Consider the following 26,884-nt stretch of genomic DNA (forward strand, 5'->3'; position numbering starts at 1 on the left):
GTTTTTCCTTCCCTGTTACTTCAGTCCCCTGACTGGAGAGGAGCTGGATGTGCCATACACTAAGCCCTTCTGAGCATCAGGACATTATGCAGAGGAAGGACTGCCAGCAAAGCCGCTGTCCCCAAAAGCCTGATCTTGCACCAGAAGCTGGCTTTGGCTTTGGCAGCAGCAGGTGCAGACCCCTGGGTTCCTTTCATAGTCCCCACAATTAGCAGGACTGAACAGAGGGGTCTGCTGGGGAGTGACCTGCACTGGGACTCAGCCAGCTGCTCTGCTCCCAACCATCTCTGGGGGCTCTGTAGTGATGGGGCCCAACTCCTTCTGTTGTCCTGTTCTGGGGATAAAGTCTTCCCCTTCAGTGCATTTTGAGACTGAATGGTTAAAAAAAAAAAAAAAAAGTTTTATAAAACTATACATTATACTTAGAGCAGGAGTAAAAGCTCCTCATTCCTACGTCAAGGTCCTACACATGGACAGGACAACGCAGAAAGGACTACAAAAAGAATTAAAATCAGGTTCAGGGTAGAAGCCTGTACAAATATTTCTCTCAGACCAAACAAAGACCTCCTATCATTCACTAAAGAGGAAGCAAGTTCATTATTAATATTATCGTTATTTCATCTCAATATATATTTCAGCCTATTTTTTTTTGTCATCATCATAATTGTTTTCTTCAATAGGAACAGAGCAGTTTCTGATATGCTCTGCAGCACTCACGGTAAGTCTTGGCATGATTTGTGGCTTTATTTATTGAAGAGCCGGTATTAATAGTTTACATTTATTAGTGGCTGCACACCCTTTACTGCAGCATGCGTTTGCAATTTAATGCTGCTATGTATCAATGGTGTTTGCATGTTTGGTGTTTTATTAGCCACCAGCAGTGCTCATGCATTTTATTTAAATCATCCTATAAATTTTCCTGGCTCTTTGTAGGTCTGTACTTAGGAAAGGCTCGGTGTTAACAGTTCATGTCCCACACTTCCAAGAATCCAGAAGCCGCAAAGGCCATGCACATTTCAGATCTCTCTTCCTCATTCTACCTGGTAAGATATTAGGTATATTTCCCAGGCTAATACGGGTAGGAAGACTTTGCTGAATATGATCTTTTCTCTTGTGGCATCATTAATCAACTGAGAAAGCAATTTAAAGGGGATGCTGGGCTCTGCTTTGGCCGTTTTGTCTGTTTCATTTATTTTTTTTTAGAGGTTTGATGTAGAGGGGGGTTTAGAATCCAATTAACTGAAGTTATTGGGATATTCATGAAGAGCTTCTTCTTCTGCCATAGCCTCACTGACACATAAATATTTGAGAAATCCTCCTTGCTCATGGATACTTCTTTGTTTTTAAACAACAAAAGAGACTCTCAACCAGCAACATTGCAGATGAGTGGCACTCAGCATATGGACAAGAAAAGCAGAAAAGCCACTTCCAGCCATGGCTGTGCCTATACTCCGTCAATATGTATGAGAGCGATGGCTTTGTTTCCACAGAAAGCAGACCTTTCCCCTAAATGAATAAACATGCCAACCACACATCCACTCATGCTGCAAAAGGCCTGCTTCCACAGAAATGGAGAAAAACATCTCCAAAGGATATATATTCTCTTTCTAAAAGTAAAGCAAAAACGCCAAGCTTAACATTAGCATCCTTGAGTTACTACCTTCCATCAGACTTGTGGGGCCTTTGAAAGATGTTTAAGAATTGCTGAGCAGAGCTGGCAAAAATAAGCTGAATATTATTTGCAAAGCAGTTTCCAAATATAATTCCCCAAATTGCCTTTTTTGTTTGTTTGTTTGTTTGTTTGTTTTTTAATCACCTAGCAGCCTTGTTTATGAACTTTCATGCAAATGGCATATGGAGACATGGTTATTTATGAACAGAACAAATCATCCAAACCTTCCAGTTATTTCATATAAAATGGAATATAAAATGGAATATTTTATTTTTTCTTTACATACTAAGAGTGTTCTCTATTGCCACTCCCTGAGTCATCATGAGATTGGCCAAAAAGTCTTAAGGCTGTGGTGAGATTTTGTTTGAAAGATCATAGAAAGTATTCATTTTATTTGTTTTTTTGGTGCTCTGTAGGTTTCACATTTCCAGGTTTTACCAACACCTGTGTGAATTGCATGTATATTGGAAAGCTGAAAGACTCTGGCTCCCGAGAGATAAAACTCTAAATTTAGCAAAAATAGTGTGATCTTAATGAAGAAATCATTAAATTTGGCAATTTCTGAAATCTCTTGAGATCTATAGCAAAGCCTCTGCTGATATTTTATGCAGCCCAGATTTTGCCTCATGTTCATCATATTCTGCATTACAGTTATAAAGATGGCAAAAGGACAGCTGTGAGTACATCTGTAAAGGCTTTTGGTGTTGGATAAGCGCATCCAAATGTAAGATTTAATTCTTCAAAATTCTTGACTAATATCTAAAGTTGGAAAGAGCTGAAAGCCTGCTTTTTTTTTTTTTTTTTTTTTTCTATCTCAGTCTTACCTAGATTGACAATCTAGATGATGTTCCTTTAAAATTCTTCAATAGCAGATCTGAACAGAGAGATAAATAGCCTCATCTTCTAGTTTCGGCTTTAAAAAAAAAAAAAAAGGAAAATGCTAGAGGAGCACTAAATAGTTTTGCAACTATTAAACTTTTTAAAAGCTTTTACTTAAATTCAGTCTCCACATATGATGTGTCTATGTTACAAATATGGCAAAGTTTCATCAGTGGTTTCCCATTTAACTAGTTTAAATGTTACTGAATCTGGCACAGGAATATGAACCACCAAGGGAATGATGATGTTGCTGGGGAAAAAAAAAAATATTGTCAGCATCAGCTGGGCAAGAGTGCTGGGAAGAAAACCATCACCTGGGGGAAGAGAGGTTTTTCTACTTTTTATATGAACTTTTTGTTATACACAATTGAAAGAAATTTGCTGTGTCTTATGAGGAAAAAAAAAGACTGACATTTAATGCAGGGAAGCTCTAATTCATTGCAAATGAATTGCAGTGATTTGTACATTCTTTCAACAAGATCTTGCTCTCATGACAATGAAAGATCTTAAGCGGTACCTTCTTCATCTCTTCCTGTGAGGGGGACATGAAAACTGCTGGGTCTTCCATAGGTGAAAGCAATACCACTGTGGAAAAATAGTAATGCAGAAAAAATTCTTTAATTTCTTACAAGTTGCCTCCAGTCAACATGGAAACTAAGAATAATTTTCTGAGTGCAAGAGGAAAATCGTGAATAAAGTGAGTGCATCTTGACGTGCATATATATATTACAGGAGCCTATATTGTTTTAACCTGTCAAATTATAGAGGAAAGTGAGATTACAAGCCCATAGATTTGCCTTTGCCTGATGGGGTGTTATTAGCAGACAGAATCAAATTATACTTTTGTGCAATATGTGTTTTTTGGAATTCTACACATACAAACATACAAGTACGTATACCCTCTGAACATCTGTGCATTTAAGTTTGGCCTTGAAAGTTTATTCTATGTCTAGGTGCTCTTTGATTTCAAGTTGCATGAGTCACACTCACAAAAAAGAAACAAGTAACATGTGTGCCTTTAATCTCTCTGTTCATATTGCTCAGGAAAGGCAAAAGGGTTATTTGCAAGAACTGCATTTCTTGAGAGAGGGAGAGAGAAAGGAGACCAGTTTAGATCAGCAGAGAAGTTCCTGTGCAGGGCAGTCTCTGCCTTGAAGAGCTGGCATCTTAAGTAACTGAATGATGGAACCTTTAGCATTTAAGTAATATGGGTCACAGGATGGAACATACTCATAGGTGTCATAGACGTCCACAGGACATGACTTTAGATCTTAGGAGTGCAGGTCTACCATTCTGGGCTGCATCAAAGGAAGTGACCAGCATGTCAAAGAAGGTGATTGTCCCTCTCTACTCTGTCCATACTCATGAGACTGTGTCCAGCTCTGGAGCCTCCAGCACAAGAAGGACTTGTTGGACCAAGTCCAGAGGAGGACCATGAGGATGGTCAAAGGGCTGGAACACCTGTCCTGTGAAGACAGGCTGAGAGAGTTGGTGTTGTTCAGCCTGGAGAAGAAAAGGCTCTGGGGAGACTTTACAGTGGTCTTCCAATACCTAAAGAAGGCCTACAGGAAAACTGGGGAGGGACTCCTTGCCAGGGAGTGTAAGGATAGGACAAGGGGGAATGGCTTTAAACTAAAAGGGGAGAGATTAAGATTAGATATTAGGAAGAGGTTATTTACTCTGAGGGTAGTGAAGCACTGGAACAGGTTGCCCAAATGAGCTGTGGATGCCCCATCCCTGGAAGTGTTCAAGGCCAGGTTAGATGGGATTTTGGGTGACCTGCTCTAATGGGAGGTTTCCCTGCCCATGCAGGGGGTTTGGAACTAGATGATCTTTGAGGTCTCTTCCAACTCAAACCATTCTGTGATTCTTTGACCTACACCACAAAACTGATGAAAAGAGGACTTCCATGCTATGACTCCAAAGAGAGAAATGAACCTGCCCAGCCATCTTAGGTACTGCATCTTGGGAGGCCCATGGGAGCTTACAGGATCAGGCAGGTGGAAAGACAGTATGAGATGAAATGTCTAAAACAAAATCACTTTAATTTTCTTTAACTGGAAGGCAGTACAATTGCTTTTGATCCTCAAGTTTTAAAGGCATTTGTGAAGCTTTAAAAAAAGAATCTCAGATGATGATCTCCTGAATCACTTTATTTTGATTGAAAGAATCATACTCTTAAATTTACAGCCTTCACTGAATCATTCAGTGAACTCCTGGACTTTCTGTGAAAGATGTAGAATAAGGATCTTAATTGTTTAGATTTTATTTTATTTTATTTTTTTTTTTTATTATTATTTCATTTCATTTCATTTTTTATTTATTTTTATTTTATTTTAATCTGGTAGAGAAGCTCCATGTTTTAAGGCCTGTATGAGTAAAATTCTCTCTTTCATATGGTCTACATTAGATGACATGCTCTAAGCGTCAAGGAAAGGGCTTTATCTGTTGCTGGTGGCTAAAGTACAGCCTAGATTGTGGTACCACCTACACTGGCCTTTGCAGGGAACAGGTCATTAGGTTTGTGAGTCATCTGTATGCACATCTGTGAGTAAGCAACCAGAACACACACTGAGTAGTTGCTATCCTTCCCATAAAACTATCAGCTTCTGAGCATCTTCTTGTATATGGTAGAAAATGTATTAAAAGAAACATTGTCCACCTAGGTCTCTTGTGTGCTGGTCTAGCCCCACTGTGTTGTTGCAGCCAGTTCTGACCAACCCTCCAAATATGAAAAAAACTAGGCCCCTTTTCTGACTCATAATGGATGGAGATTGGCAGAATTGGAGGAATTTATTGTTAAACAAGTTTATAATCAATATGGTAAAGTCAAAACTGTTTTGTTGGGAAAGGTCTGAACTATTATAGAAAAATTCCTCACCTTCCAGATGGCTTAAATTTTACATTTTTATGTATGATGTTCCATTTTGTGGGATGCAAAACAGCTTCTTTCAAAAATTAAATTTATTATAATAATTAAGCAACATAAACAAAGATTAGTCAAAGCAAAATCAGACATTTGAACTGAACCCAACAAAAATGTTTTGGAACAAGTGGTTTTTAGTATATTTAAGATTTTGATTTGTGCAGTAATTTGGGGAGATGAACATTTTCAAAAAGATCTTAAAATGCAAGAAAACATTTTTTGTCTAACTGTATGGACAAAATTTTTGAATTTCTGTGTTCAGTATTTCTTATTGCTCCTTGCATATATATATATATATTATTATTATTCTGTTGTTCATTTCTTCTACAACTGTTCTGATTATAATACAAATGGCACACAACTGGGATACATTTCTCAGTCTCTTTCTCAGTATTTAACCTCAGTGACCTTTTTAATTGGTTTGCAAGTCTCTTTCTCCATATGTAGTATGATCGTATCGACCAGGAAACTGTCTGACAGTGTCAAAGTCAGTTTTACTACAGGCTCTTTTTCATCACGGATAGTTGGAGTATATATTGTGCAGCTACAGATATTCCCAAACATTGATCAGCTGTTTTTATTGAGTTTAGACTTTTTTTTTTTTTTTTTTTTTTTTATTTTGAGGCCTGACAGAGGTGTTACAACAGAAGAGTGTAGAAGTTATGGATCCTTTTCACTCATCGTCCTCCTAACATAGCCTGTAGGAAGGTGAGAACCTAACTATAAGGGAATGCCAAGGTAAGATATATGTAATCAGCAGAAATACATCTTAGGATGTTCCTCCTGCTGTGGATGGGCTTCATCAACAGTTTCTGGTTTATTAGCAATAAGCAAGCACCTTGCTGTGACCTACTTCCCTCCAAGTCTCACAGATAAAGACAGGGTAAAATCCATGTCAATGTTGTGCACATGAAGTAGATGTTTGTGACCGAACTAGTTGCTATGTAGCCTTTATAATCAATGCAGAGAAATGGGCACTTCTAAGGCATGTCATCTTATTCCAAGATAAATACCTAAAAGAGAAAAACTACACCTCACAGATACGTATTTCTCATTATTGTCTGTGGAGAATTTAGACGGCAAGTTTCTCTAGCAGTTGTTGAAATGGGTATTGTTGGAGAAGTCTTCCAGTACTGTGATGAGATAGGTGTTCTTCCTGATCTGGCTTTGGCAGTATTCCAGACTGGATCAGGTCTCATCCCAAGGTGTAATGCACAGGGAGATCTTCACTATAGTATTCCAGGAGGAGTTATTACATCCAAGAAAGGTTGTAATACATGCTCGGTTGCTCAACATTCATCAAACCAATGAACCAACCAAACAAAAAAACACAAAATGAGATTTCCAGGAATTAGAAAGGGGATGGAGCAGAAAATTCTGCAATTCTGGAGCCATGGGGATGACAGTTGCCTGATGAACTCCTGAGAGCTGCTTAGCCACTAGATTGGCTTTGAGAAACCTGAGGCAGTGGCAATGGCAAAAATCCAGGGCAATGGGGGATGGACTAGATGATTTTTAAGGTCCCTTTCAACCCAAATGACTTGGTGGTTTCCTGGCCAGAGCAGATGTGTCCAGTGTGCAAGCTGACAAGGTTAGAAACCTGACTTTCATACAGTATTATTAGTGTTTCAAATCTTAAGTCACTGATATCAGTACCTTTTTTTTTTTTTTTTTTTGGGTAAAGTTTATACCAAAAATGTTAGAGAAGTGTGAATCCTAAGATTGAGCTAAATGGTTCACTTAATGTTGTATTCTTAAAAGACATAAAATGTGTGGATGAACATGCACACACACACACATTTTAGAAAGACGGTTTATTGAGCATAGCCACTTCTACAACTGAAGTAGAGTATGATGCCTGAGGAAATCTATAGTCATGCATTCCATTATCTGAAGATACTTTTCCATGGAAGGCTCATTTATTTTAAGCCCTAATATAAAATAATGAGTATTTGTTTTAAGTCAAGTCAGGACTAGAACTTATCTCCCAGGGGATATGTGTAATTCTGGTAATAACTAGAGAAGAATTTCTTTCCCCGGAGTAAACTGTACTGGATTTAGTAATGCATTGCTACACTGAGCACCAAAACTGTGCTCACTGTTAATTTAGCTTCTCTTCAGTGGAGCACTAGGGTGTTTCTTTTCTTAAACAAGCAAGTAGTCTCAGAGATTGACTTCAATAGAGATACTCAGGAAATCAAGATGAAAATTATTTCTGTTTATTTCACAGATCTAATACTTCTGATTTTAGAGGAATAAGCTTTTCTGAAAATTGGATTTTAAGACCATAATAATAATTTTTGGTTCCACCCATGGATCTCAAATCATTATATAGAGATCAGTACTAATGGAATTAATATTTGGAAAATGTAGCAATTTATCAAAATTAATTTTATGAGGACAAACTATATAATTTATCTCTGGATTAAAATTTAAAATCTGTAGAAGGCCTCTTGTATACTTAATATATTATATACCTCAAAATATATTATACTATTGCCTAAACTGTAGCCACAAACCAGGAAAAGCTTTCAGGTTTCAGTTTTTGTTCTAGTTGAATAACTCATGATTATGTGTATATATATATATATATATCAGGGACTTTTTATGCTGAATGACATAATATCCAGGAAAAGGGGTTGTTCTTATGCAGATTAAAGAAGCTGGATCTCACAGTACAGGTTAATCAACTCTCAAGTGGCGAAAGGCTATAGATGACGGTCTTCTGTAGTCCTGGTGAGTCCTCTGCTGAAGACATCCTATATGGGATGGCAAACTACCACTGTCTCCTCCAGTGCTGTTCCTCAGGGCTTGGTATTGAGGCTGAAACTGTTTAATGTCTTCATTAATGACTAGGATGATGGGACAGATGACAGCCTAAGCAAGTTTGTCGATGACATCAGGCTGGGGGAGCAAACTGACATTCCGCAGGGCTGAGCTACTGTTCAGTGGACCTTCAGTAGTCTGGAGGAAGGGGCTAACAGGACCCTCATGAGGTTCAACAAATGCAAACAGAAATTCTTGTCCCTTTGGAGGAATAACACATACAACAATGATGGCAGAGACTGCTTGGATAGGGAGCAATTTTGCACACTTAGACTGGGGGAATCCCAGTGGGTGGTTGTCCTGGTTTCAGTTAGCACAGAATTAATTTTCTTCCTAGTAGCTGGTGGAATGCTGTGTTTTGGCTTAAAATGAGAAGAGTGCTGATAACACCCCGATGCTTTAATTGTTGCAGAGCAGTGCTTATACTAAGCCAAGGACATCTCAGCCTTTGCTCTGTCCTGCCAACGGGCAGGCTGGGGGGTGCAGTAAGAGCTGGGAGGGGACAGACCCAGGACAGGTGACCCAAACTAGCCAAAGGGGTATTCCATACCATCTGACGTCATGCTAAACAATATATAGGGGTGGCTAGCCGGGGGGAGGGGGCCGGACTGCTCGGGGTTAGGCTGGGCATCGGTCAGCGGGTGGTGAGCAATTGCATTGTGCATCACTTGTTTGTACATACTATTATTACTTTCGTATTATCCCCATTGTATCATCATTATTATTATTGTTATTATTATTTTTGTTATTTTTTTTTTCTTTTTTTCCTGTCTTATTAAACTGTCTTTATCTCAACTCACGGGCTTCACTTTCCATTTCTCTCCCCCGTCCCAGAGAGGGAGGGGGGAGGGTGAGCGAACGGCTGCGTGGTGTTTAGCTGCCGGTCGGGTTAAACCACGACAGTGGTAAACTGCATGAGTCATGCAAATTTGCCCAAAACACAAAAGACACTGGAAAACTGGAGAGAACCTAGTGAATGGCCACCAAGATGGTTATGAGACTGGGGAACATGATGCACAAGGAAAGACTTGCGGAGCTGAGTTTTTCCAGCTTGAGTTTTATCAATGTTTGGTTAGACAAAAAAGGAGGAAAAACAGCAGAGGAAGAGGGAAGAAAAAAAAAAAAAAAAAAAAAAAGAAAAAAGAAAAGAAAGAAGAAAGAAGAAGAAAGAAAAGCATATAAAAAGAGAAAAAACATAAAAGGAAAAAGGCAAAATGAACAAACAAACAAAAAAGCAAAAAAGAAAAAAAAGAAAGCTGTGGAATTTCTTATTTCTTTCTTTAGGAGATTTTCAAATTGGTTAGACAAAACCCTCAGCAATTTAATCTACCTCTAAAGTCAGTCCTGCTGTGATCAGAAGGTTGGCCAGGATGATTTTTAGGCTTCATCTGAACCTGAATCACCCAATGACTCTCTGATTCTGCAGTGAGCTATAAGAGTGCTGCACTTTAGGAGAAGTTCTGGTGATAACCTTAATTTGACAGCAAGGCCCCTACAGAAGTAGAATTTAAGACACAAATGACTGTTATAATTTGGTCCTCAATCTGTATCCCAGGCAAAAGTCTTATGTTTCTTATGTTGATTCTTTCTTCTGTCACCATGGATCTTAAAGTCATCATTGCACTTTCAACAGGACAGGTCTATCTGCCAATACAGGTCTATCTGCCAATACAGATCTAGTTTATGCTTTTAGTTCCCCAAGAGTGCATTGCTGTAGAGGAAGACAGGCTTTAAATCCAGATTGACTGAGCAATCCAGTGTGAGAAAATTCATGATCCTGAAAGAGCCCTAAAACAGTGATGATGATAGTGATGGAAAATAAGCTGCAGAACTTGGTAAGCTGTGACCACTGGGATAAAATATTTGTCATACCATCAAAAACAGAATGATGCTCTTAGGAATGAGAGAGGAAGAAGACAGGACAGATCACGCCATCTGACCATAAAAGAGCTGTGCCACACAGCTAAATGCAAACTAACGGGTGGAGGCTGAGTTACAATTTCATATTTAATACCTAAAACTTTTTTTTTAAATGGGGGGAGGGAGGAAGTGGAAGAGAAATCTGACACTAAAACTTGAGATTTCTCACCTCTGTAATAAAAAGCACAATAAGATTCTAAATCTCAGCTTTGCCATAAAGTCACTGGTGGCAAGAAATTAACAAACAAACAAACAAAAGAAAGACAACCATCCAGTGACCTTTCTTTTGCTGCCATGTTTCTTTAGAGTTAAAGGATGATTAGCAGCCACTTGAAAAACATATGTAAGAAGGGTGTCATGAAGATTCCATTTAATATGTTTGTGCAGCAGCAGGGAAGAGAGCTGCAGCTGCAAGTAAACCTGTTCTTTGCTCTAGTGAAAGTTTTGGCACAAAGATCAATACAGTGAGACCACAAATTAATTGCAATTATGCTAATATAATATACAGGGGTTAATGCAATTAAATGGAGAACAACAACAACAACAAAACCAACAACTAGGATTTGGTTCCTTAATAGGATGCCTGGATCCCATCTGGACAAACATGCTAGAATTCTAGAGACAGAAAGACTCTTTTAAAAGCTGCCTGAAGAACAGATGCTGTAAGTAGTGCTGGCTGGAGCTTACCAACCTTTTATTGTGTCCAAGCCACAAGTACAAAACAGCCTTGGTAAAAAAAAATAATAATGCTTTTGATAGAAACACTCAAGAGAACACTCCCCTAGTGCAGTGTCAGCTGAGGCAGAATTAAATGACAGGAGTCAAAAACTAGTCAACAGAAAATAAATCTTGTCAAACAAATCTGTTTTCATTCTTTCATCAGAATGGTTCTTTCTGTTGAAGATACTTGTGCTAAGAGGGAATGTATTTAATGCTCCTACACAATATATGTTGCAAGGGATAAAAGTCAGCTGCACAGCAAACTAAAAGAGACTGTCAACAGAAAATTTGGGGATGTTGCAAGGGCTTATCATGGGGAATTTGATGGCCAGTCTAAACTACTGAACGTTTTCATGGATCGTCTGAAAACCATGAATATAAACTCAACCACTAATTAAAAATATATATATCAGCAATGCAACAGTTCACAGAATACTAAGTGATGGTCAGCTATTTATATAAGAAGAATGAGTTTTCTTGCTCCATTCAAGTAAAATATGATTTAATACAATTAAATCTGAAACTATGTACTTAGAACAAGAAATGCAGACATTTGATAAAGATTCAAATAATGCCTCCTCCAACAACACGACTCTGAGAAAGTACTAGAGGTTATGGTGAGTAAGCAATTCAACATCAGTTTCTAAATATGCTCCGTAGCAGCAACAAAAAAGACTAAATGTGACCTTTGAGTAAATGAACAAGGTAAAGTAGTGCATGGAGGTGAATTATCTCTGACTACAGCACTGGTTGGGATGATACTGAAAAATCTTCTGTTCTGTGAGTGTGCATTATTTGACAGATATCTAAAAGCTGGAGTGTATGCAAAAACTCCCTACAAAACAGCGATTCAAAAACACGTAAAAATACCATGCGTAAAAAGGCCAGAGTCTGGTTTGTTAAAAGGTGACTTGATCACAGAGTACACTGAGAAAATACCAGAAGTTAAATATTTGTTTAATGCCTCAAGGGGAAATATAACAGAATCTGGTGTCAGGAAGTTGAAGCAGTATGCTGAAGTGAGAAAGAACAGCAGTGAACACAGGTCACTGGGACACACCACTGCAATAGTGGTGTCTTCGTGTCTCTTGGGGTCATCGCATCAGCACTGAATGACCTTTGGGAAAATTCCTGTTAACAAAACCCATATTATCAGGCTCAATATAAGGGGGTGAGGAAAAAGAATATTATTCTGAAAGAGATGGAAAACAATGCCGCTTGAAAGAAGAAAAAAAAAAAGTAGAAAAGTAGTATAGAGAATCTTCCTTTGATGATGAGACTAAAAGTACTTAAAGTATTTGCTATAGTTAATTCAGGGATATAAGTCTGAGCAGAAACTCATAGATTGTTACAGATGATAACAATTAGCTATGCATTTTTTCTCCATCATTTAAATATTCAACCAAAAATCTAAGCTACCACTTAATTTAATTAAATTCTTGTCATTAAAAATAAATAAATCTCAACACAAAATCTGTCTCTTTTGTCTGTGACACAGGTTAAAATTTGCATCTTCTATAAGTCTTTAAGGCTCCTTCTGCTATTTGGAGGTCTAGTTTAACACCACTGGCTTTTCAAATGTCATTTTCAAAATATGTTTTCTAATGATGAGCAAATACCGTTGGAGGTAAGCCATCACATAGGTTTGACTAAACCAATTAGCACACTTACATATTCAACACCTCCACCCCCAAAAATATGGTGAACACTTATACTAGCCTGTGCCTCACATATGAGACTTCCAGAATTTATTTTTTATATTTCAAGTTTTAGAAATTTTTGAAGAGTATTATACCACTAGAATCATCTCTAGAACTAAAACTATTTCACCAAAGTGTAGTCTAAACAGTAAAACACCATTACGCGATTTTTGGAAACATAAAAAGACTTTCATCAACCTTTTGAGCTGTCTGGGAAGTTGTCTAAAGACCTTGGGAAGAATAAATAGTTTAATGGGTGGATAAGATAAAACCAGATAATAATGAGGACATGACAATAAATATAGAACTCCTGTAAAGAACTGTGAAGGTCATATCTCAAAACAGAAAATGCTGAAAATCAGTTCTCTATATATTTAGAAAACCCACAATTCAAGTGCTTTTCTTTTTCATCCCACAGAATCTCAGCTTTGATTATAATGAAGCTGATGACCTTTGTGATGTCCCGATAGTTTCCAAAATGCAAACAGAGATGCTGGAAGAAGCTAAATGAGAACTTCCCCCTCTTTCTTCAGCACTGGTTCTAAAGCCCAGATATGTCATTTCAACATGTTGTGAATGATCAATTCAATCTTAATTATCCCAACCTTTACCATATTACAGATAGCAGACTAGTTTGTTGACTGATAGAGGTTAAAAAATTTGCATGAAACCAAAGCTGAATCTATTGAATATTCAAACATATAGAGGCAGTGTACAGACATATAAAAAGTGTACAGACTTTTGTTTATTGTATTAGAAAATGTCTTATGTTTGAATGTGTCACAGAAACACTATGAGGAATTGGAGCTTTTATTTCATTTTGAAGAGAATGCTTAGATCCACAGAGGTATCAAGTTGGTGATTTCCAGGTAAACTGGTTATATTTAAGAGTCTGAATATATTTGAAAGCTTGGAGCTGAAAGACTTGTGTACAAGAAGCTTGCAGATGAATACAGGTGCTCAACCTGTGCCTCCCAAGAGACACCTCACATCTAATTGATTTCTCTTTTGCTTCTGCTAGTAGTATTAGAAAAATGTGCTTAGTATGGTCAGTCTTCAAAATGCTTGCTTGACTAAAATTAATTAGACATCACAGCATCCTCAGAATAACTTACTGTTCCCTGCTTATTAGCTAGTAAACTGAAAGGAGAACTGAAATTACTTTCCCAAAGCCACACATCACGTTGAGATTAGAACTTGTATTTCCACATTATCAATTTTGTGCTGTAACAGTCTGATTATACTGCCGGTAGTTTATCACCTTGCCAGTGCTGTATGGCTCCCCTAGGTCTCCTTCTTTCTAATAGTGGTTAACTTTCAGACCATGTTAAATCCTCACTGGAAAGGTGGATGAGGGGGATTGGTTAGAATTGTTATGATGTTATGATGACTTTTTCACAGAGTTTTTAAAGATAACAAATTTTTTACTGTGTGGATGCCTAGAGCTAAGCGCTATTATACAACTAAATTAAGGCAGAGTTGCTAAGCACCATAATGCCCAATTAAATCAACAGAGGAATTGCTTGGTGAGCATCCCTGAAAACCTAGAAACTGTTATTTAACTGTATGAAGGTGGGCACTTAAATCTAAGGCTTGTCGTGCTGAACAATAAAACTGGGGGAGTTAGCCAGGGGAGCTTCTGCTGTTTGGTGACAGGCTGGGCATCCGTTAGCAGGTGGTGAGCAATTGCATTGTACATCAGTTACTTTGTATATTATTTTAATATTATCATCATTATTATTTTACCCTTCCTTTTCTGTCCTATTAAACTCAATCCACAAGTTTTTACTTTTTTTTTTTTTTTTTTTTTTTTTTTTTTTTTAAATCAATTCCCTTAACCATCCTACTGGGAGGGAAGTGAGCAAATGGCTCTGTGGCGCTTAACTGCCTTTCAGGTTAAACCAAAACACCAAAACACCTTGGTAGGCAATACCTGTTCTTATGAGGAAAAGGAAAATATTTGAGATGGATTCTTGTGGTCACAACAAGACCATTTGTTAGGCCATTGTTTCCCAGCAACTGTTGTAATCTTTGTCAGTCATGGGGACTGGCTTTCACTATATTGGGCTGCCCTAATCCTAGTACTGTAGTTCAAAAGAAAGGAAGCAAATACATGAAGGTTATGGAAGTACAAATGCAGTTATAGCCCCTATGTATTAACAAAGAGTAAAGATAATGCTAGCTGAAAAAACAAGGAAATTTGTTGCCAAATAGAAGGTTTCTGCACCGTATCCCTTCAGGAAAACAGAAATAGCAAGTCAAAGCTTTAACGCAGAACAGTCCTATAATATCATATGTAGCCCCTCAGCTGTGGTAGACCGACAAGAAAAGAATGAGTACTCTTGAAGTCAAGAAAGAAAGCCCTAATAAAATTCCCCTGCACCTGAAGTTATGGTATCATTAAATATCATCCCTGTGACTCTTGTTATCTATATGGGCAGTTAAAGACTTTAGAGCTTGTCTCACAAAATTGACCTCCAAGGATGCTTACTTTTAATTTTCAAAGCTTCTTCCTGCCCAGCATGATGTATGGTGAGCTCTTTGCACCCTTCATTAGAGATATGACTTCCCTCTTAGTGTTACTGAAATACTGGACAAAAAGAATAATCCAATTAGTTAAAGGTTCTTACCCATGTCCTGGGTTTTAAAGAATCTTGCACACATCAGTTTTACTTTTTTTCCCCCAGCCTCTGTTAATATGACCTGATTAGATATGAAGGTTTCAAATTCAGTGATTAGATATACCAGTAGTTTAAATGAAATCAGTACCTGTGCTTCCCTTTCCAGCTTACTTACTGTCACGCTTAAATAGATGTGGCTGAATATTGCAGGCAAGTGAACATCCAGATAATATTTTGCATCTAAGGTCTCATTCTAAGGTGTCTGCTTATTCAATGAAGCAACAGAATTAGATATTTGACTTGTCATGGCCTATCAAGACATGTCAGGCTAAATTTCCAGCTAATCTAAATCATCACAGGTCCATGTTACCCATGGACCAAAGCTGATTTCCAAGTTGAAAATCTGTCCCATTGCTTTTTCAGGACTTGAAATAAGTTGTTTATAAAAGAGCTCCTAGCCAAGAATTACTCATAGGATTTGGAAAGCAACTTCAAACATAAAATAAATTGTCCAGAATAGAAAATTCTCTGCATTTTCTCAGTGAACACAATGCAGAATTCATCATTGCTGCGGGAAACTTACTTTAGCCAGAAGCATCTGGCAGAATGCTTCCTCTGCCAGGCAGCAATATCATCATCCAAATACAATAGCTGGAAGCTCAGGGCATTCTCCTAGGTGCTGGAAGGTGTGGATTCCATTTCAAGTACACTGAGGAGGACTATCATGGCTGACAGGGTTCCTTTTGGTTTCAAGCCAGTCCAGCTGCCTTATGGCCCCAGCAGCATTTTACTGTGACACAGCTAGCTGGAGCAGGCAGCAGTTTGGACAGGTTCCCACGTGATCCCTGAATAACCTGTGGGGCTGGTTTCAATATGCTGAGTTAAAGTTGTGTGTGCTATGTTTAAGTTATAGCAAAAATAAGAACTTATATGTTTTTCACTGAGATGGTGGAGTGTTTTACAGAAAAAAAAAATAAAATTAAATAAAATTAAATTAAAAATAAAAATCAGGATTGTCTTTTGTTTAGCCAGTATGTTTGACAACTCTGCTTGCAGCAGCCTTAGACCCTAATGAAGTATTCAGAACTGCTCTGCTCCTACTAAAATCTAGGACATTCATTCTTGCCATTGGCTTGTTTTGTCCAACATCCCCGTCAAGGCTGTTGCACCAATGTTTCCAGATCATTAGCACTCCAGATATATAAGCTTACTTTTCTTAAAACTATCTATAATGACTTAATTGGTTCAGAGTAGCTTCACCAAGGTAGCAGAAGAACTAAGACAACTTGAATAAGCAGGTTTCTCATTTGCACACTAAGTTCTCCTTCCTCTATCACTTCACTGGGGTGAATCAACTAATTTTTATTTCTACTACCACAAATATTGCATTTTTAAGCCAACCATATTTATTATCTCTGTTTAAACACAATGCACACGTTTATCTGAAGCCAAAGACACTTTCTGTTTATTGTGAATTCTAGTGTGCAGGAAAAATAAGAGACTGATCTTGACCTCAGAAAATCCAGCCACTGAGAAAATATCTGATCTCTCAAGAAATAAATGCTGTATCTCTGTTCTGCTTTTGTGTCTGTGTCTGATGCTCACATCACTCATACATCTTTATTTCTATAGATGACTAGGATTCTTCTCTATTCTTTGTTTTTGACTTATTATAAGGTGGCAGTTAAAAGTCCCTTAAAAATCAGAAATCTTTTCCATGTATGACATTTATTTATATTCAATGACAAAGGCACCTGCTATATGACCTTGTCATCTAGACATTTGTCACTGTCAGCTTGGGATTCCAAAAAGGTTTTAATTTTCGTTTGAAACACTGCCCTTCTCTCTTTTGGAGTGAACCTCTTCCTTGAGTGGCCAGCATGGGCTATTGACACCTTCACAATCATCACAGATCAAGACTGTAAATGTATTTTGCAAATGCTGAATCAAATACCACAGTTGTCTTATGAAATTCTACCTCCTTGGGAGAAATTCTACGGATCTTTCCAGAAGTGTAGAGCCAAATTCTCATCTTGAGATCTATCAGCTCAATAGGAGTTACTAGCTAGAATTTTGTTGCCTATACAATTCTGTGATTATGCAGGTCAGACTAGAATAGACTAACATTTTTTTTTTTTTCACCTTAAAATTGATGTCTCAATTAAGCCATTTCAGTGGAATAATCTGAAATAACATCAATTGAAGTTGTGATCTACTTCTCTTTCTTTCCTTCTTTCTTCTTTCTTTTTAATCAATTTACTTTGGTTCCAGCTTGCATTAATCAGGATTATCAGACCCACAGATTTTTATTTTGTTATTTTTTCCATGATGCCATTCTAAGGCCAAATTATTTTCATACCTTATCTGTAGAAAATCTGACTCACAATTTTTTAAAACTGTTTGGCATTGAGTAAATAATTCACTGAGCCCAAAGAGCAGAAGAGTCCCTGAAACAAAACAGTGGTATGGAGCAAAGAGCAGTTATTAGAAATAAATTAATACATGATGCACACTGCACTACACAAGTTTCTCTTGTCTTATCTTTGCATGACATAATACAAAGTAAACACCTTTAGGGATGATGTTAAGAGATAATCTAAATACCTTCTTCATCATCTAGGAATTATTAAATTAATTTCTAGTGTATAAGGTATGCATAAAATTACTATTAAATTTAACTTTTTACTGCTTAAATACTGACATGGGGGCTGTGATTTAGGTAGCTTGCAATTTTAAAGAATCAAGGTAAATAACTTAATTAAATATTACATAACAGCCTCTGGGGGACATTGTCTACATTTTAAGCAGAAAGGGAATGAAAGTTTGAATGTATTAATAAGCAGGGGCAAAGATTTATGCCTTTAGTAACAGAAAGAGTAAACACTGCCATGATCAGATAAATCTTTCTTATCTAGAAGCATTAGGAATAGGACATGTGCATCCATTATATCTAAATTTTTAATAACTTTCGACAAATTTCACCTTTACTCAGGCAAACACCTTGTCATCTGCTTAGAATCATAGAATCATTCAGGTTGGAAAAGACCCTTCAGTTCACTGAGTCCAACCATCCCCCTTACCACGAAGTCCACCACTAAACCATGTCACTAAGTAACATCTGCACATCTCTTATATACATGGGGATGTCAACCCCCACTTCTCTAGGCAGCCTGTTCCAATGCCTAACCATACCTTCTCTGAAGAAATTATTCCTATCATCTTATCTAATCCTCTACTGGCAAAATTTGAGGCTGTTTCCTTATGTCCTATTATGTGTCATCTGACAAAAGAGACCAACACCTTCCTGGTGACAACCTCCTTTCAGGTAGTTGTGGAGAGCAGTGAGGTCTCCTCTCATCCTCTTTTTCTCCAGACTAAACAACCCCAATTCCCCCAGCCACTGCTCATAACTCTTGCTTTCTGATCCCTTATCCATACTTATTGTTATTCTCTGAATGTATTCGAGCAACTCAATATCTCTTGTAGTGAGGGGCCCAAACCTGAACATGATAGTTGAGGTTTGGTCTCACCAGTGCTGCATACAGAGGGGCAATCACTTCCCTGGTCCTGCTGGCTGCTCTATTTCAGATGTGGACCAGGATGCCGTTGGCCTTCTTGGCCACCTGGGCACACTGGCTCATTTTCAGCCAACTGTAAACAAACACCCCCAGATCCTTTTCTGTCAGGCAGCTTTCCGGCCACTCTTTCCCAGGCCAATACTGCTACATGGGGTTATTACAATCTGAATGCAGCAGCCAGCACTAACTACTGGACAATGCCATACAACTGGAGATATCCCACTGTACCAGCCTACCAGATCCCTCTGCAAAGCCTTTCTCCTCTCAAGCAGATCAACATCCCCCTTCATTTGGAGTTGTCTGAAAATTTACTGAGCTTTTACTCAGTTCCCTCATCAAGACCATTGATAAAGATATGAAAACTGTCCCTAATATTGAGCCTTGGGGAACAACACGCATGACCAGCCACCAGTTGGATTTAACTCCATTTACAATGACTGTCTGGAGATTTGGCCAGTTTATTACTGTTGTATCAAAAAATACAACTACCCCAGCCATGAGCAGCCAGCTTCCCCAGGGGGATCGTTGTGGGAAACACCATCAACAACCTCGCTGAAGTCCAAGTTGTCTCATCATAAAAGGAAAACAGGTTAATCAAGCAGGTCCTGCCTTTGTTAAACCCATGCTGACCTGGGCTGCTCACCTGGCTGTCCCATACATGATGTGATGTCACTCAAGATGATCTGCTCCAAGACCTTCCTGGGTACGGAGGCCAGACTCACAGGCCTCTGATTCCCTGGATCCTCCTTCCTACCCTTCTGGTGGATGGGCACCATATCCACAAACCTTCAGTAGACTCAGACCTCCCTGATCAGCCAAGACTGCTGGTAAATTATTGAAAGAGGATTGGCAACCACTTCTACTAGCTTCTTCAGTACCCTTGGGTGGATCCCATCCAGCCCCACAGATTTGTGTGTGTTCAGGTGGTGTAGTAGGTTGCTAACCATTTCCACCTGGTTTATGATGGCTTCATTCTGTTCCCTCTCTGTCTTACAACTCAGCAGGTTGGCTATTCTGAGAAATTATTTGTCTTACTAATAAAGACTCAGGCAAAGAAGGAATTAAATACCTCATCCTTTTTCTTGTCTCTGGTCACAATGTTCAACTGGTGTATAGTATAGCAAACTTGACATAAATTCTCCCTGTATAGTAAACTTCAAGATACAGTTTTAAGCTAGTTATCTCCTATTGAACAGTAACACACACCATTTATTTAGGTTATATTGCAAAAATAGTGCAGTTCTGCTAACAGATAAATTAGAATTATTGTAAACAAATAATTTGTGCTGCCCTGGTTGCTTTAAAGTTAGTGATTCACCAGGAGTTTGCTCTTTTAGTAGCTAAACATTTTTTTATTTTTATTTTTTGTCATCAGGTGCAATCTTGCAATCTGTTCCATAATGTCGTGGTTTAACCCGACCGGCAGCTAAACACCACGCAGCCGTTCGCTCACCCTCCCCCCTCCCTCTCTGGGACGGGGGAGAGAAATGGAAAGTGAAGCCCGTGAGTTGAGATAAAGACAGTTTAATAAGACAGGAAAAAAAAATAACAAAAATAATAATAACAATAATAATAATGATGATACAATGGGGATAATACGAAAGTAATAATAGTATGTACAAACAAGTGATGCACAATGCAATTGCTCACCACCCGCTGACCGATGCCCAGCCTAACCCCGAGCAGTCCGGCCCCCTCCCCCCGGCTAGCCACCCCTATATATTGTTTAGCATGACGTCAGATGGTATGGAATACCCCTTTGGCTAGTTTGGGTCACCTGTCCTGGGTCTGTCCCCTCCCAGCTCTTACTGCACCCCCCAGCCTGCCCGTTGGCAGGACAGAGCAAAGGCTGAGATGTCCTTGGCTTAGTATAAGCACTGCTCTGCAACAATTAAAGCATCGGGGTGTTATCAGCACTCTTCTCATTCTAAGCCAAAACACAGCATTCCACCAGCTACTAGGAAGAAAATTAATTCTGTGCTAACTGAAACCAGGACATCTATCCACCCCTTATTCCATACCATTTATGTCATGCTCAGGTTACACTCTTTTCCATACATTCTAATTAGTCACCTATAGTAATCATGGTAGTGATAACATACAGTATAATATACTATTTAACATGGTGTAATTCAGTTCATGGGCTATTCTCACCCAGTATTAAATCTCCTTGAGGTACACACCGGACCTCTCCGTTCTTTTGCATCACCCACCAAGTATATCCAGGTCCCTGAGCGAAAACAATTCCACGAATAGGTTTGCCTTTTCCTGAGGCAGGAGTAGCCCAGACTGTTTTCCCCAGCATATTTTTACATGCACTACAGGAACTTTATCCCCATCTACAGTACGTAACAGGTTTGATTGGGCAGGTCCAGCTCGGTTGGTAGATCCCCTAGTATTGACTAACCAGGTGGCCTTTGCCAAATGCGTATCCCAGTTTTTGAACGTCCCAGTGCCCATTGCTTTCAAGGTAGTCTTTAACAGGCCATTGTATCGTTCAACTTTCCTGGAGGCTGGTGCATGATAGGGGATGTGATACACCCATTCAATACCATGTTCTTTGGCCCAAGTGTCTATAAGGTTGTTTCGGAAGTGAGTCCCATTATCTGATTCTATTCTTTCTGGGGTGCCATGTCGCCATAGGACTTGCTTTTCAAGGCCCAGGATGGTGTTCCGGGCGGTAGCATGAGGCACAGGATATGTTTCCAGCCATCCGGTGGTTGCTTCCACCATTGTAAGTACGTGGCGCTTGCCATTGCGAGTTTGAGGGAGTGTGATGTAATCAATCTGCCAGGCCTCTCCATATTTATATTTCAGCCATCGTCCTCCATACCAAAGAGGCTTTGACCGTTTGGCTTGCTTGATTGCAGCACATGTTTCACAGTCATGAATAACCTGTGCTATAGCGTCCATGGTCAAGTCCACCCCTCGATCACGAGCCCATCTGTATGTTGCATCTCTACCTTGATGGCCTGAGGTGTCATGGGCCCATCGGGCTATAAATAATTCACCTTTATGCTGCCAATCCAGGTCCACCTGAGCTACTTCAATCTTAGCAGCCTGATCCACCTGCTGGTTGTTTTGATGTTCTTCAGTAGCCCGATTCTTGGGCACATGAGCATCTACGTGGCGTACTTTCACAGCCAGGTTCTCTACCCGAGCAGCAATATCTTGCCACAATGCAGCAGCCCAGATAGGTTTGCCCCTACGCTGCCAGTTGTTTTGCTTCCATTGCTGTAACCATCCCCACAGGGCATTTGCTACCATCCATGAATCGGTGTAGAGATAGAGAACTGGCCATTTTTCTCGTTCAGCAATGTCTAAAGCCAGCTGAATGGCTTTCACTTCTGCAAACTGACTCGATTCACCTTCTCCCTCAGCAGCTCCTGCAACTGCTCCAGCTCCAGCTCCAGCTCCTGTAGCCGCTACAGCTCCGGTTCCTGCAACTGCTCCAGCTCCTGTAGCCGCTCCAGCTCCTGTGGCCGTGTCAGAGAAACGAGCTGTAGCAGTGCAAGTTGACCCTGCAGAGGGCATTCCAACCCCTGTGGCAGACCCTGTAACAAAGTCAGAGAAACGAGCAGTAGCAGTGCAAGCTGCCCCTGTAGAGAAGGTGAAAATATGGTACAGAAATTCAAGTCGTTTAGAACGCAGAGAGTCTTCTGCCAATCCAGGTAAGGCTTCTGCCAAAACTAAGTATAGAGATGACGAAGATGATGACGACGCTGGGCCGTCAAGGATTCAGGAGGAGGAAGATGAGGATGCCGAAAGAGCAACAGTAACTACCCGAAGCCTAAACGAGCGCGAGCTACGAGATGTGCGAAAAGATTTTGGTCGCTGTATAGGTGAGCAGCTTGTCACCTGGCTGCTCCGGTGCTGGGACTCTGGAGCCAATTGTGTGGAATTAGACGGCAGGGAAGCCAAGCGGCTGGGATCCCTTGCTCGAGACGCCGGCATTGACAAAGCAATTGCAGATGGAGCACGACCCACCAGCCTCTGGAGGCGTCTCCTCTCAGCTGTGAGGGAAAGGTATCCCTTCAAGGAAGATATTTTATGTCTACCAGGCAAGTGGACCACTATGGAGAAGGGAATCCAGTACCTGAGGGAATTAGCCGTACGGGAAGTGATTTATGAGGATCCAGACCTCAAACAAACATCCACAGATCCAGATGAAGTCAAGTGTACACGACCCATGTGGCGGAAGTTTGTACGGAGTGCACCATCATCATATGCCAGCTTATTGGCAATAATGGCCTGGAAAGAGGATGAGGAACCCACAGTGGGTGAAGCGGCTAAACAACTCCGGCAGTACGAAGAAAGTCTCTCCTCTTCCTTACAGGCCTGCGTCTCAGCTGTGGAGAAACTTTCTGAAAAGGTTCACCAACTTGAAGAGAATCTATTGTCCTCCCCACCTGAACCAACCAGTGCCCACCGACCAAAGGAGAACACTTGGGAGAAACTTTCTGAAAAGGTTCACCAACTTGAAGAGAGATTATTCTCCTTCGCACCTGTACAAAGCAGTGTCTCAGCTGTCAGGGGTAGGCGTTCACCCACACAAGGAAGACGATATGGTGGGTACTCACCCCGTGCCACCCTGTGGTTTTACTTACGAGACCATGGAGAGGACATGAGAAAGTGGGATGGAAAATCTACCGCGAATAAGTTTTTGAAGTGTAAGATATATTAATATCTTACAATTTAGAGTGCTGTTTTTTCTTTTTTTTTTTTTTTTTTTTTGTTTTGTTTTGTTTTTTAAGTAAATTTTGGCACGGAATTGTTACCAAATATGTTATCTGGTATGAAGAGATTCTCTCAGTGTATATATTGCAGTTCAGACGTCAGCTTTCTTATTAGAATGCGTGGGATTGTTTTCTTTCCAGGGGTAAAACAGAAATGTAAACATTTGCATCATAAATCTCAGCTCTGTAGTTGTAAACATATTTTTTTTCCTCAAAACATATGAATATGTAGAATGTCACAAATTTGTTTCCAGGCCTTATTTTAATACTTTGACTGAATTGAGTATTTCAGTTTTGTGAGTTAATCTTAAGCAGCTCACAAACTCACAATACTCAATAAATGAATTCTCATTGGTGATCAGTTGTGCTAGTTGTTTAGTCACAACAGCAAATGACCAAAAAAGGAGAGCTTAAACCATAATTTCCCTTCCTCCCTCCCTCCCTCCCTCCCTCCCTCCCTCCCTCCCTCCCTCCCTCCCTCCCTCCCTCCCTCCCTCCCTCCCTCCCTCCCTCCCTCCCTCCCTTCCTTCCTTCCTTCCTTCCTTCCTTCCTTCCTTCCTTCCTTCCTTCCTTCCTTCCTTCCTTCCTTCCTTCTTTTCCTGCAACTCCTAGTATTTTCTTAAGAAATATATCCCCTCTGGCCTGAAAACCTATTCACCATGTCCTGTGGTTTGTAGATGCCCTGAAAAGGAATCAGTTTATGGAATAAAAAAAAAACAACTCCAAAATTGTCAATAGCATTGTCAAGCATCCCTTGCTATTTTACCTTAGAGGTCCTTTTAAATTTTTAATAATCTTACTGCTGTTCCTGGTCTTTTGCACTACAGTGCAATTAGGAAAAAACAGGAACAAGAAAACAAAAAAAACATTTATATTAAAAGAATGTAAAGAATAAACAAAACAAAATAAAACAAAGCAAAAACATAAAATGGCCTTATGATAAAAACCGTAAGGCTTAAACCAGAATAATGCTGGAAAATCATTTGCAAACCCACTTTTCCTGCTCTTTAAAGAATCTATGAGTAGAAATTTTCAGTGTGCATGCTGCATACTGAAAGCTGGATGTATACAAACACACATTTTTCATGTGCAACTCTTCATTTTCTATCTTATCTCTTTGTCACAATACTAAGGTAACATAATTCTAGATAGACAGCACTGAAGAAAATTCTCTTTTCTTTTAATTACAATTCAACTGCAATCATCTGTCATGGATAATAGCCATGAGATAGAACTTCTCATGATATGAATGAACAGTTTTGCTATTAATACTAAAATGATTCACTCTCATATAGCCCTTTGCATCCCCAGTGACCCACTAAACAATAGCTAGACATGAGATTGTAGTTTCAAAGATGGTAACTACCAAAATCAGGGTGCATAATGCTGCACATGAGCCAAGAAAAAAACTTTTTCAAAACCAAGAAAGGAGAAAATTTATTCTTTCACTTGGATGCAGTGTTTAGGCATCCCTGCTGTGACCAGTTATCTGACCGTGATGTGCAATGAAGAATGCAGACCTCTTACTTGCCCCCAAACACCTATAGTCTAAGGACAGCCCTCACAGCCTTCACCAGCATCCCCGTGGAAGGGAAAAACTTACAGGAAAGCTACTGAGACATGTATTGGAAATATACTGACTTCTGTTAATTTTAAGATACAAACACACTATTTAGGAGCCATTATTTTATTGATTCTTATAGTTAAGTACAGAACCTTTTATCTTACTAAAGTCTTCCTTTCTGAATACTTTGTTCTATCTAATGTACCCTGGTGCCAACAGCACTGAGGGATTTAACCCAAAGGATAGTTAGACATGACAACCAAGAGATGTATTTTCAATCAAGAACTTTAGATGTGACACTAAAATAACCTTGGAAAGTCACCTTACCTACCAGTTTTCTTCTCACCCACCCATCCTTTGTCTGTATTTAGACAGAAATGTGTGTGGGTTTTCTTTTGTTTTGTTTTTCACATATGAAAGTGATATCTGTGAAACTGGTAGGTAAAACTCCTAATTCAGTGCAACCTTTGTCTTAGGTGGGTCCAGAAAGACCTTCTGTCATTCCATTTATTATCAGTGAGACATTCAGTGAAAACACTGTGTGCCAATAAAAATGGAAGCCATTACATTCACAGTAGACTTGACATAATGGAAACAATAACCTTCTCGTAACCCATAAGATAGACATACAGAGAACTCCAAGGCATCTTGAATTTTGAGAGTGCTATCATCTGCATGAGAGCAATTCAAATTTAAATCATATTTAATTTTTTACATTGTTTCCCTTTGGTTTGCTGCCAAAAGAACAGACTGCATCTGGGAGTGCACACTACATGGCAGGGTAGTAATGATCTTTGATCAATCTAATCTCTGTGAAGGACTCTGGGTTTGCCAGCGCTAGTGTGAACAATATTTCACTGGAAGCCTTGAACTCCTTCACCACACTTGTTTTATTTATTTGCACTGTTTACTGGTTTTGGTATCCACAATGATCATTTCCTCACAGTTCACATCCTCTAGTGATCTGCAAATGCTACTTAAGATCAGTGACAACATCTTTTCTTTGACTGTAAAGCCTCCTGTGTTTGGGTACCAGCTTCTTTTTGTTGTTGACACTTATCTTGCTCCCACCTCCCCCACATTGAGTATGTAAAGAGGCACATCTGCTTTTGTTTATGATGATGCTCACGTCAGCTGTGTTTTGCTGTACATTTCCTTTCCTTGGCTACCTCCCAGCCTTTGTGTTCACAAAGGAGAGTCAAACAGAACTGATATGCACTGAGCCAATTACCACCCTGTCCTGGGGACTCAACCATTGGTTCAGCCGAAGAACATGCAGCATTGTATAATCCTGAAAAATGTCACCCATTCCTTCACTAGGGCAGAAGAAATTGCTAGTACAATGAATAAGTTTTTTAGCAAACACCAGAAAATTCTGAAATCATTTTCTTTACCGACTTTTCCCAGTTCTTGACATGCAGAGGAAAAAGATAAATTCCTATTAAAATTATTCAGGCCTCTTCAGCTGGCTGTCAGTGGAATCAGCTCTATGCCTGTCCAAAGCATGAAGGTATTAACTTTACATTGGGGTAAGTTCTTGTTGCACAGGAAACAGACATCGGTGTCATGTCATTTAGGGTCATATTTATCTGCTGGACTTGTTCACCACACAGTGATTTTCCAATTTACTCAGAATGCATGTAGAAGATGTCATGTTGTTTTTGGCTGTCACTCCTGTCAGGCTTGCAAGTTTGCAGGATCTATCCTGGTTTGCACACAGGTGTTTCTCTGAAGAGAAAATG

Source organism: Netta rufina (assembly GCF_964035555.1).
Source record: "Netta rufina genome assembly, chromosome: 2".
Taxonomy (NCBI): Eukaryota; Metazoa; Chordata; class Aves; order Anseriformes; family Anatidae; genus Netta; species Netta rufina.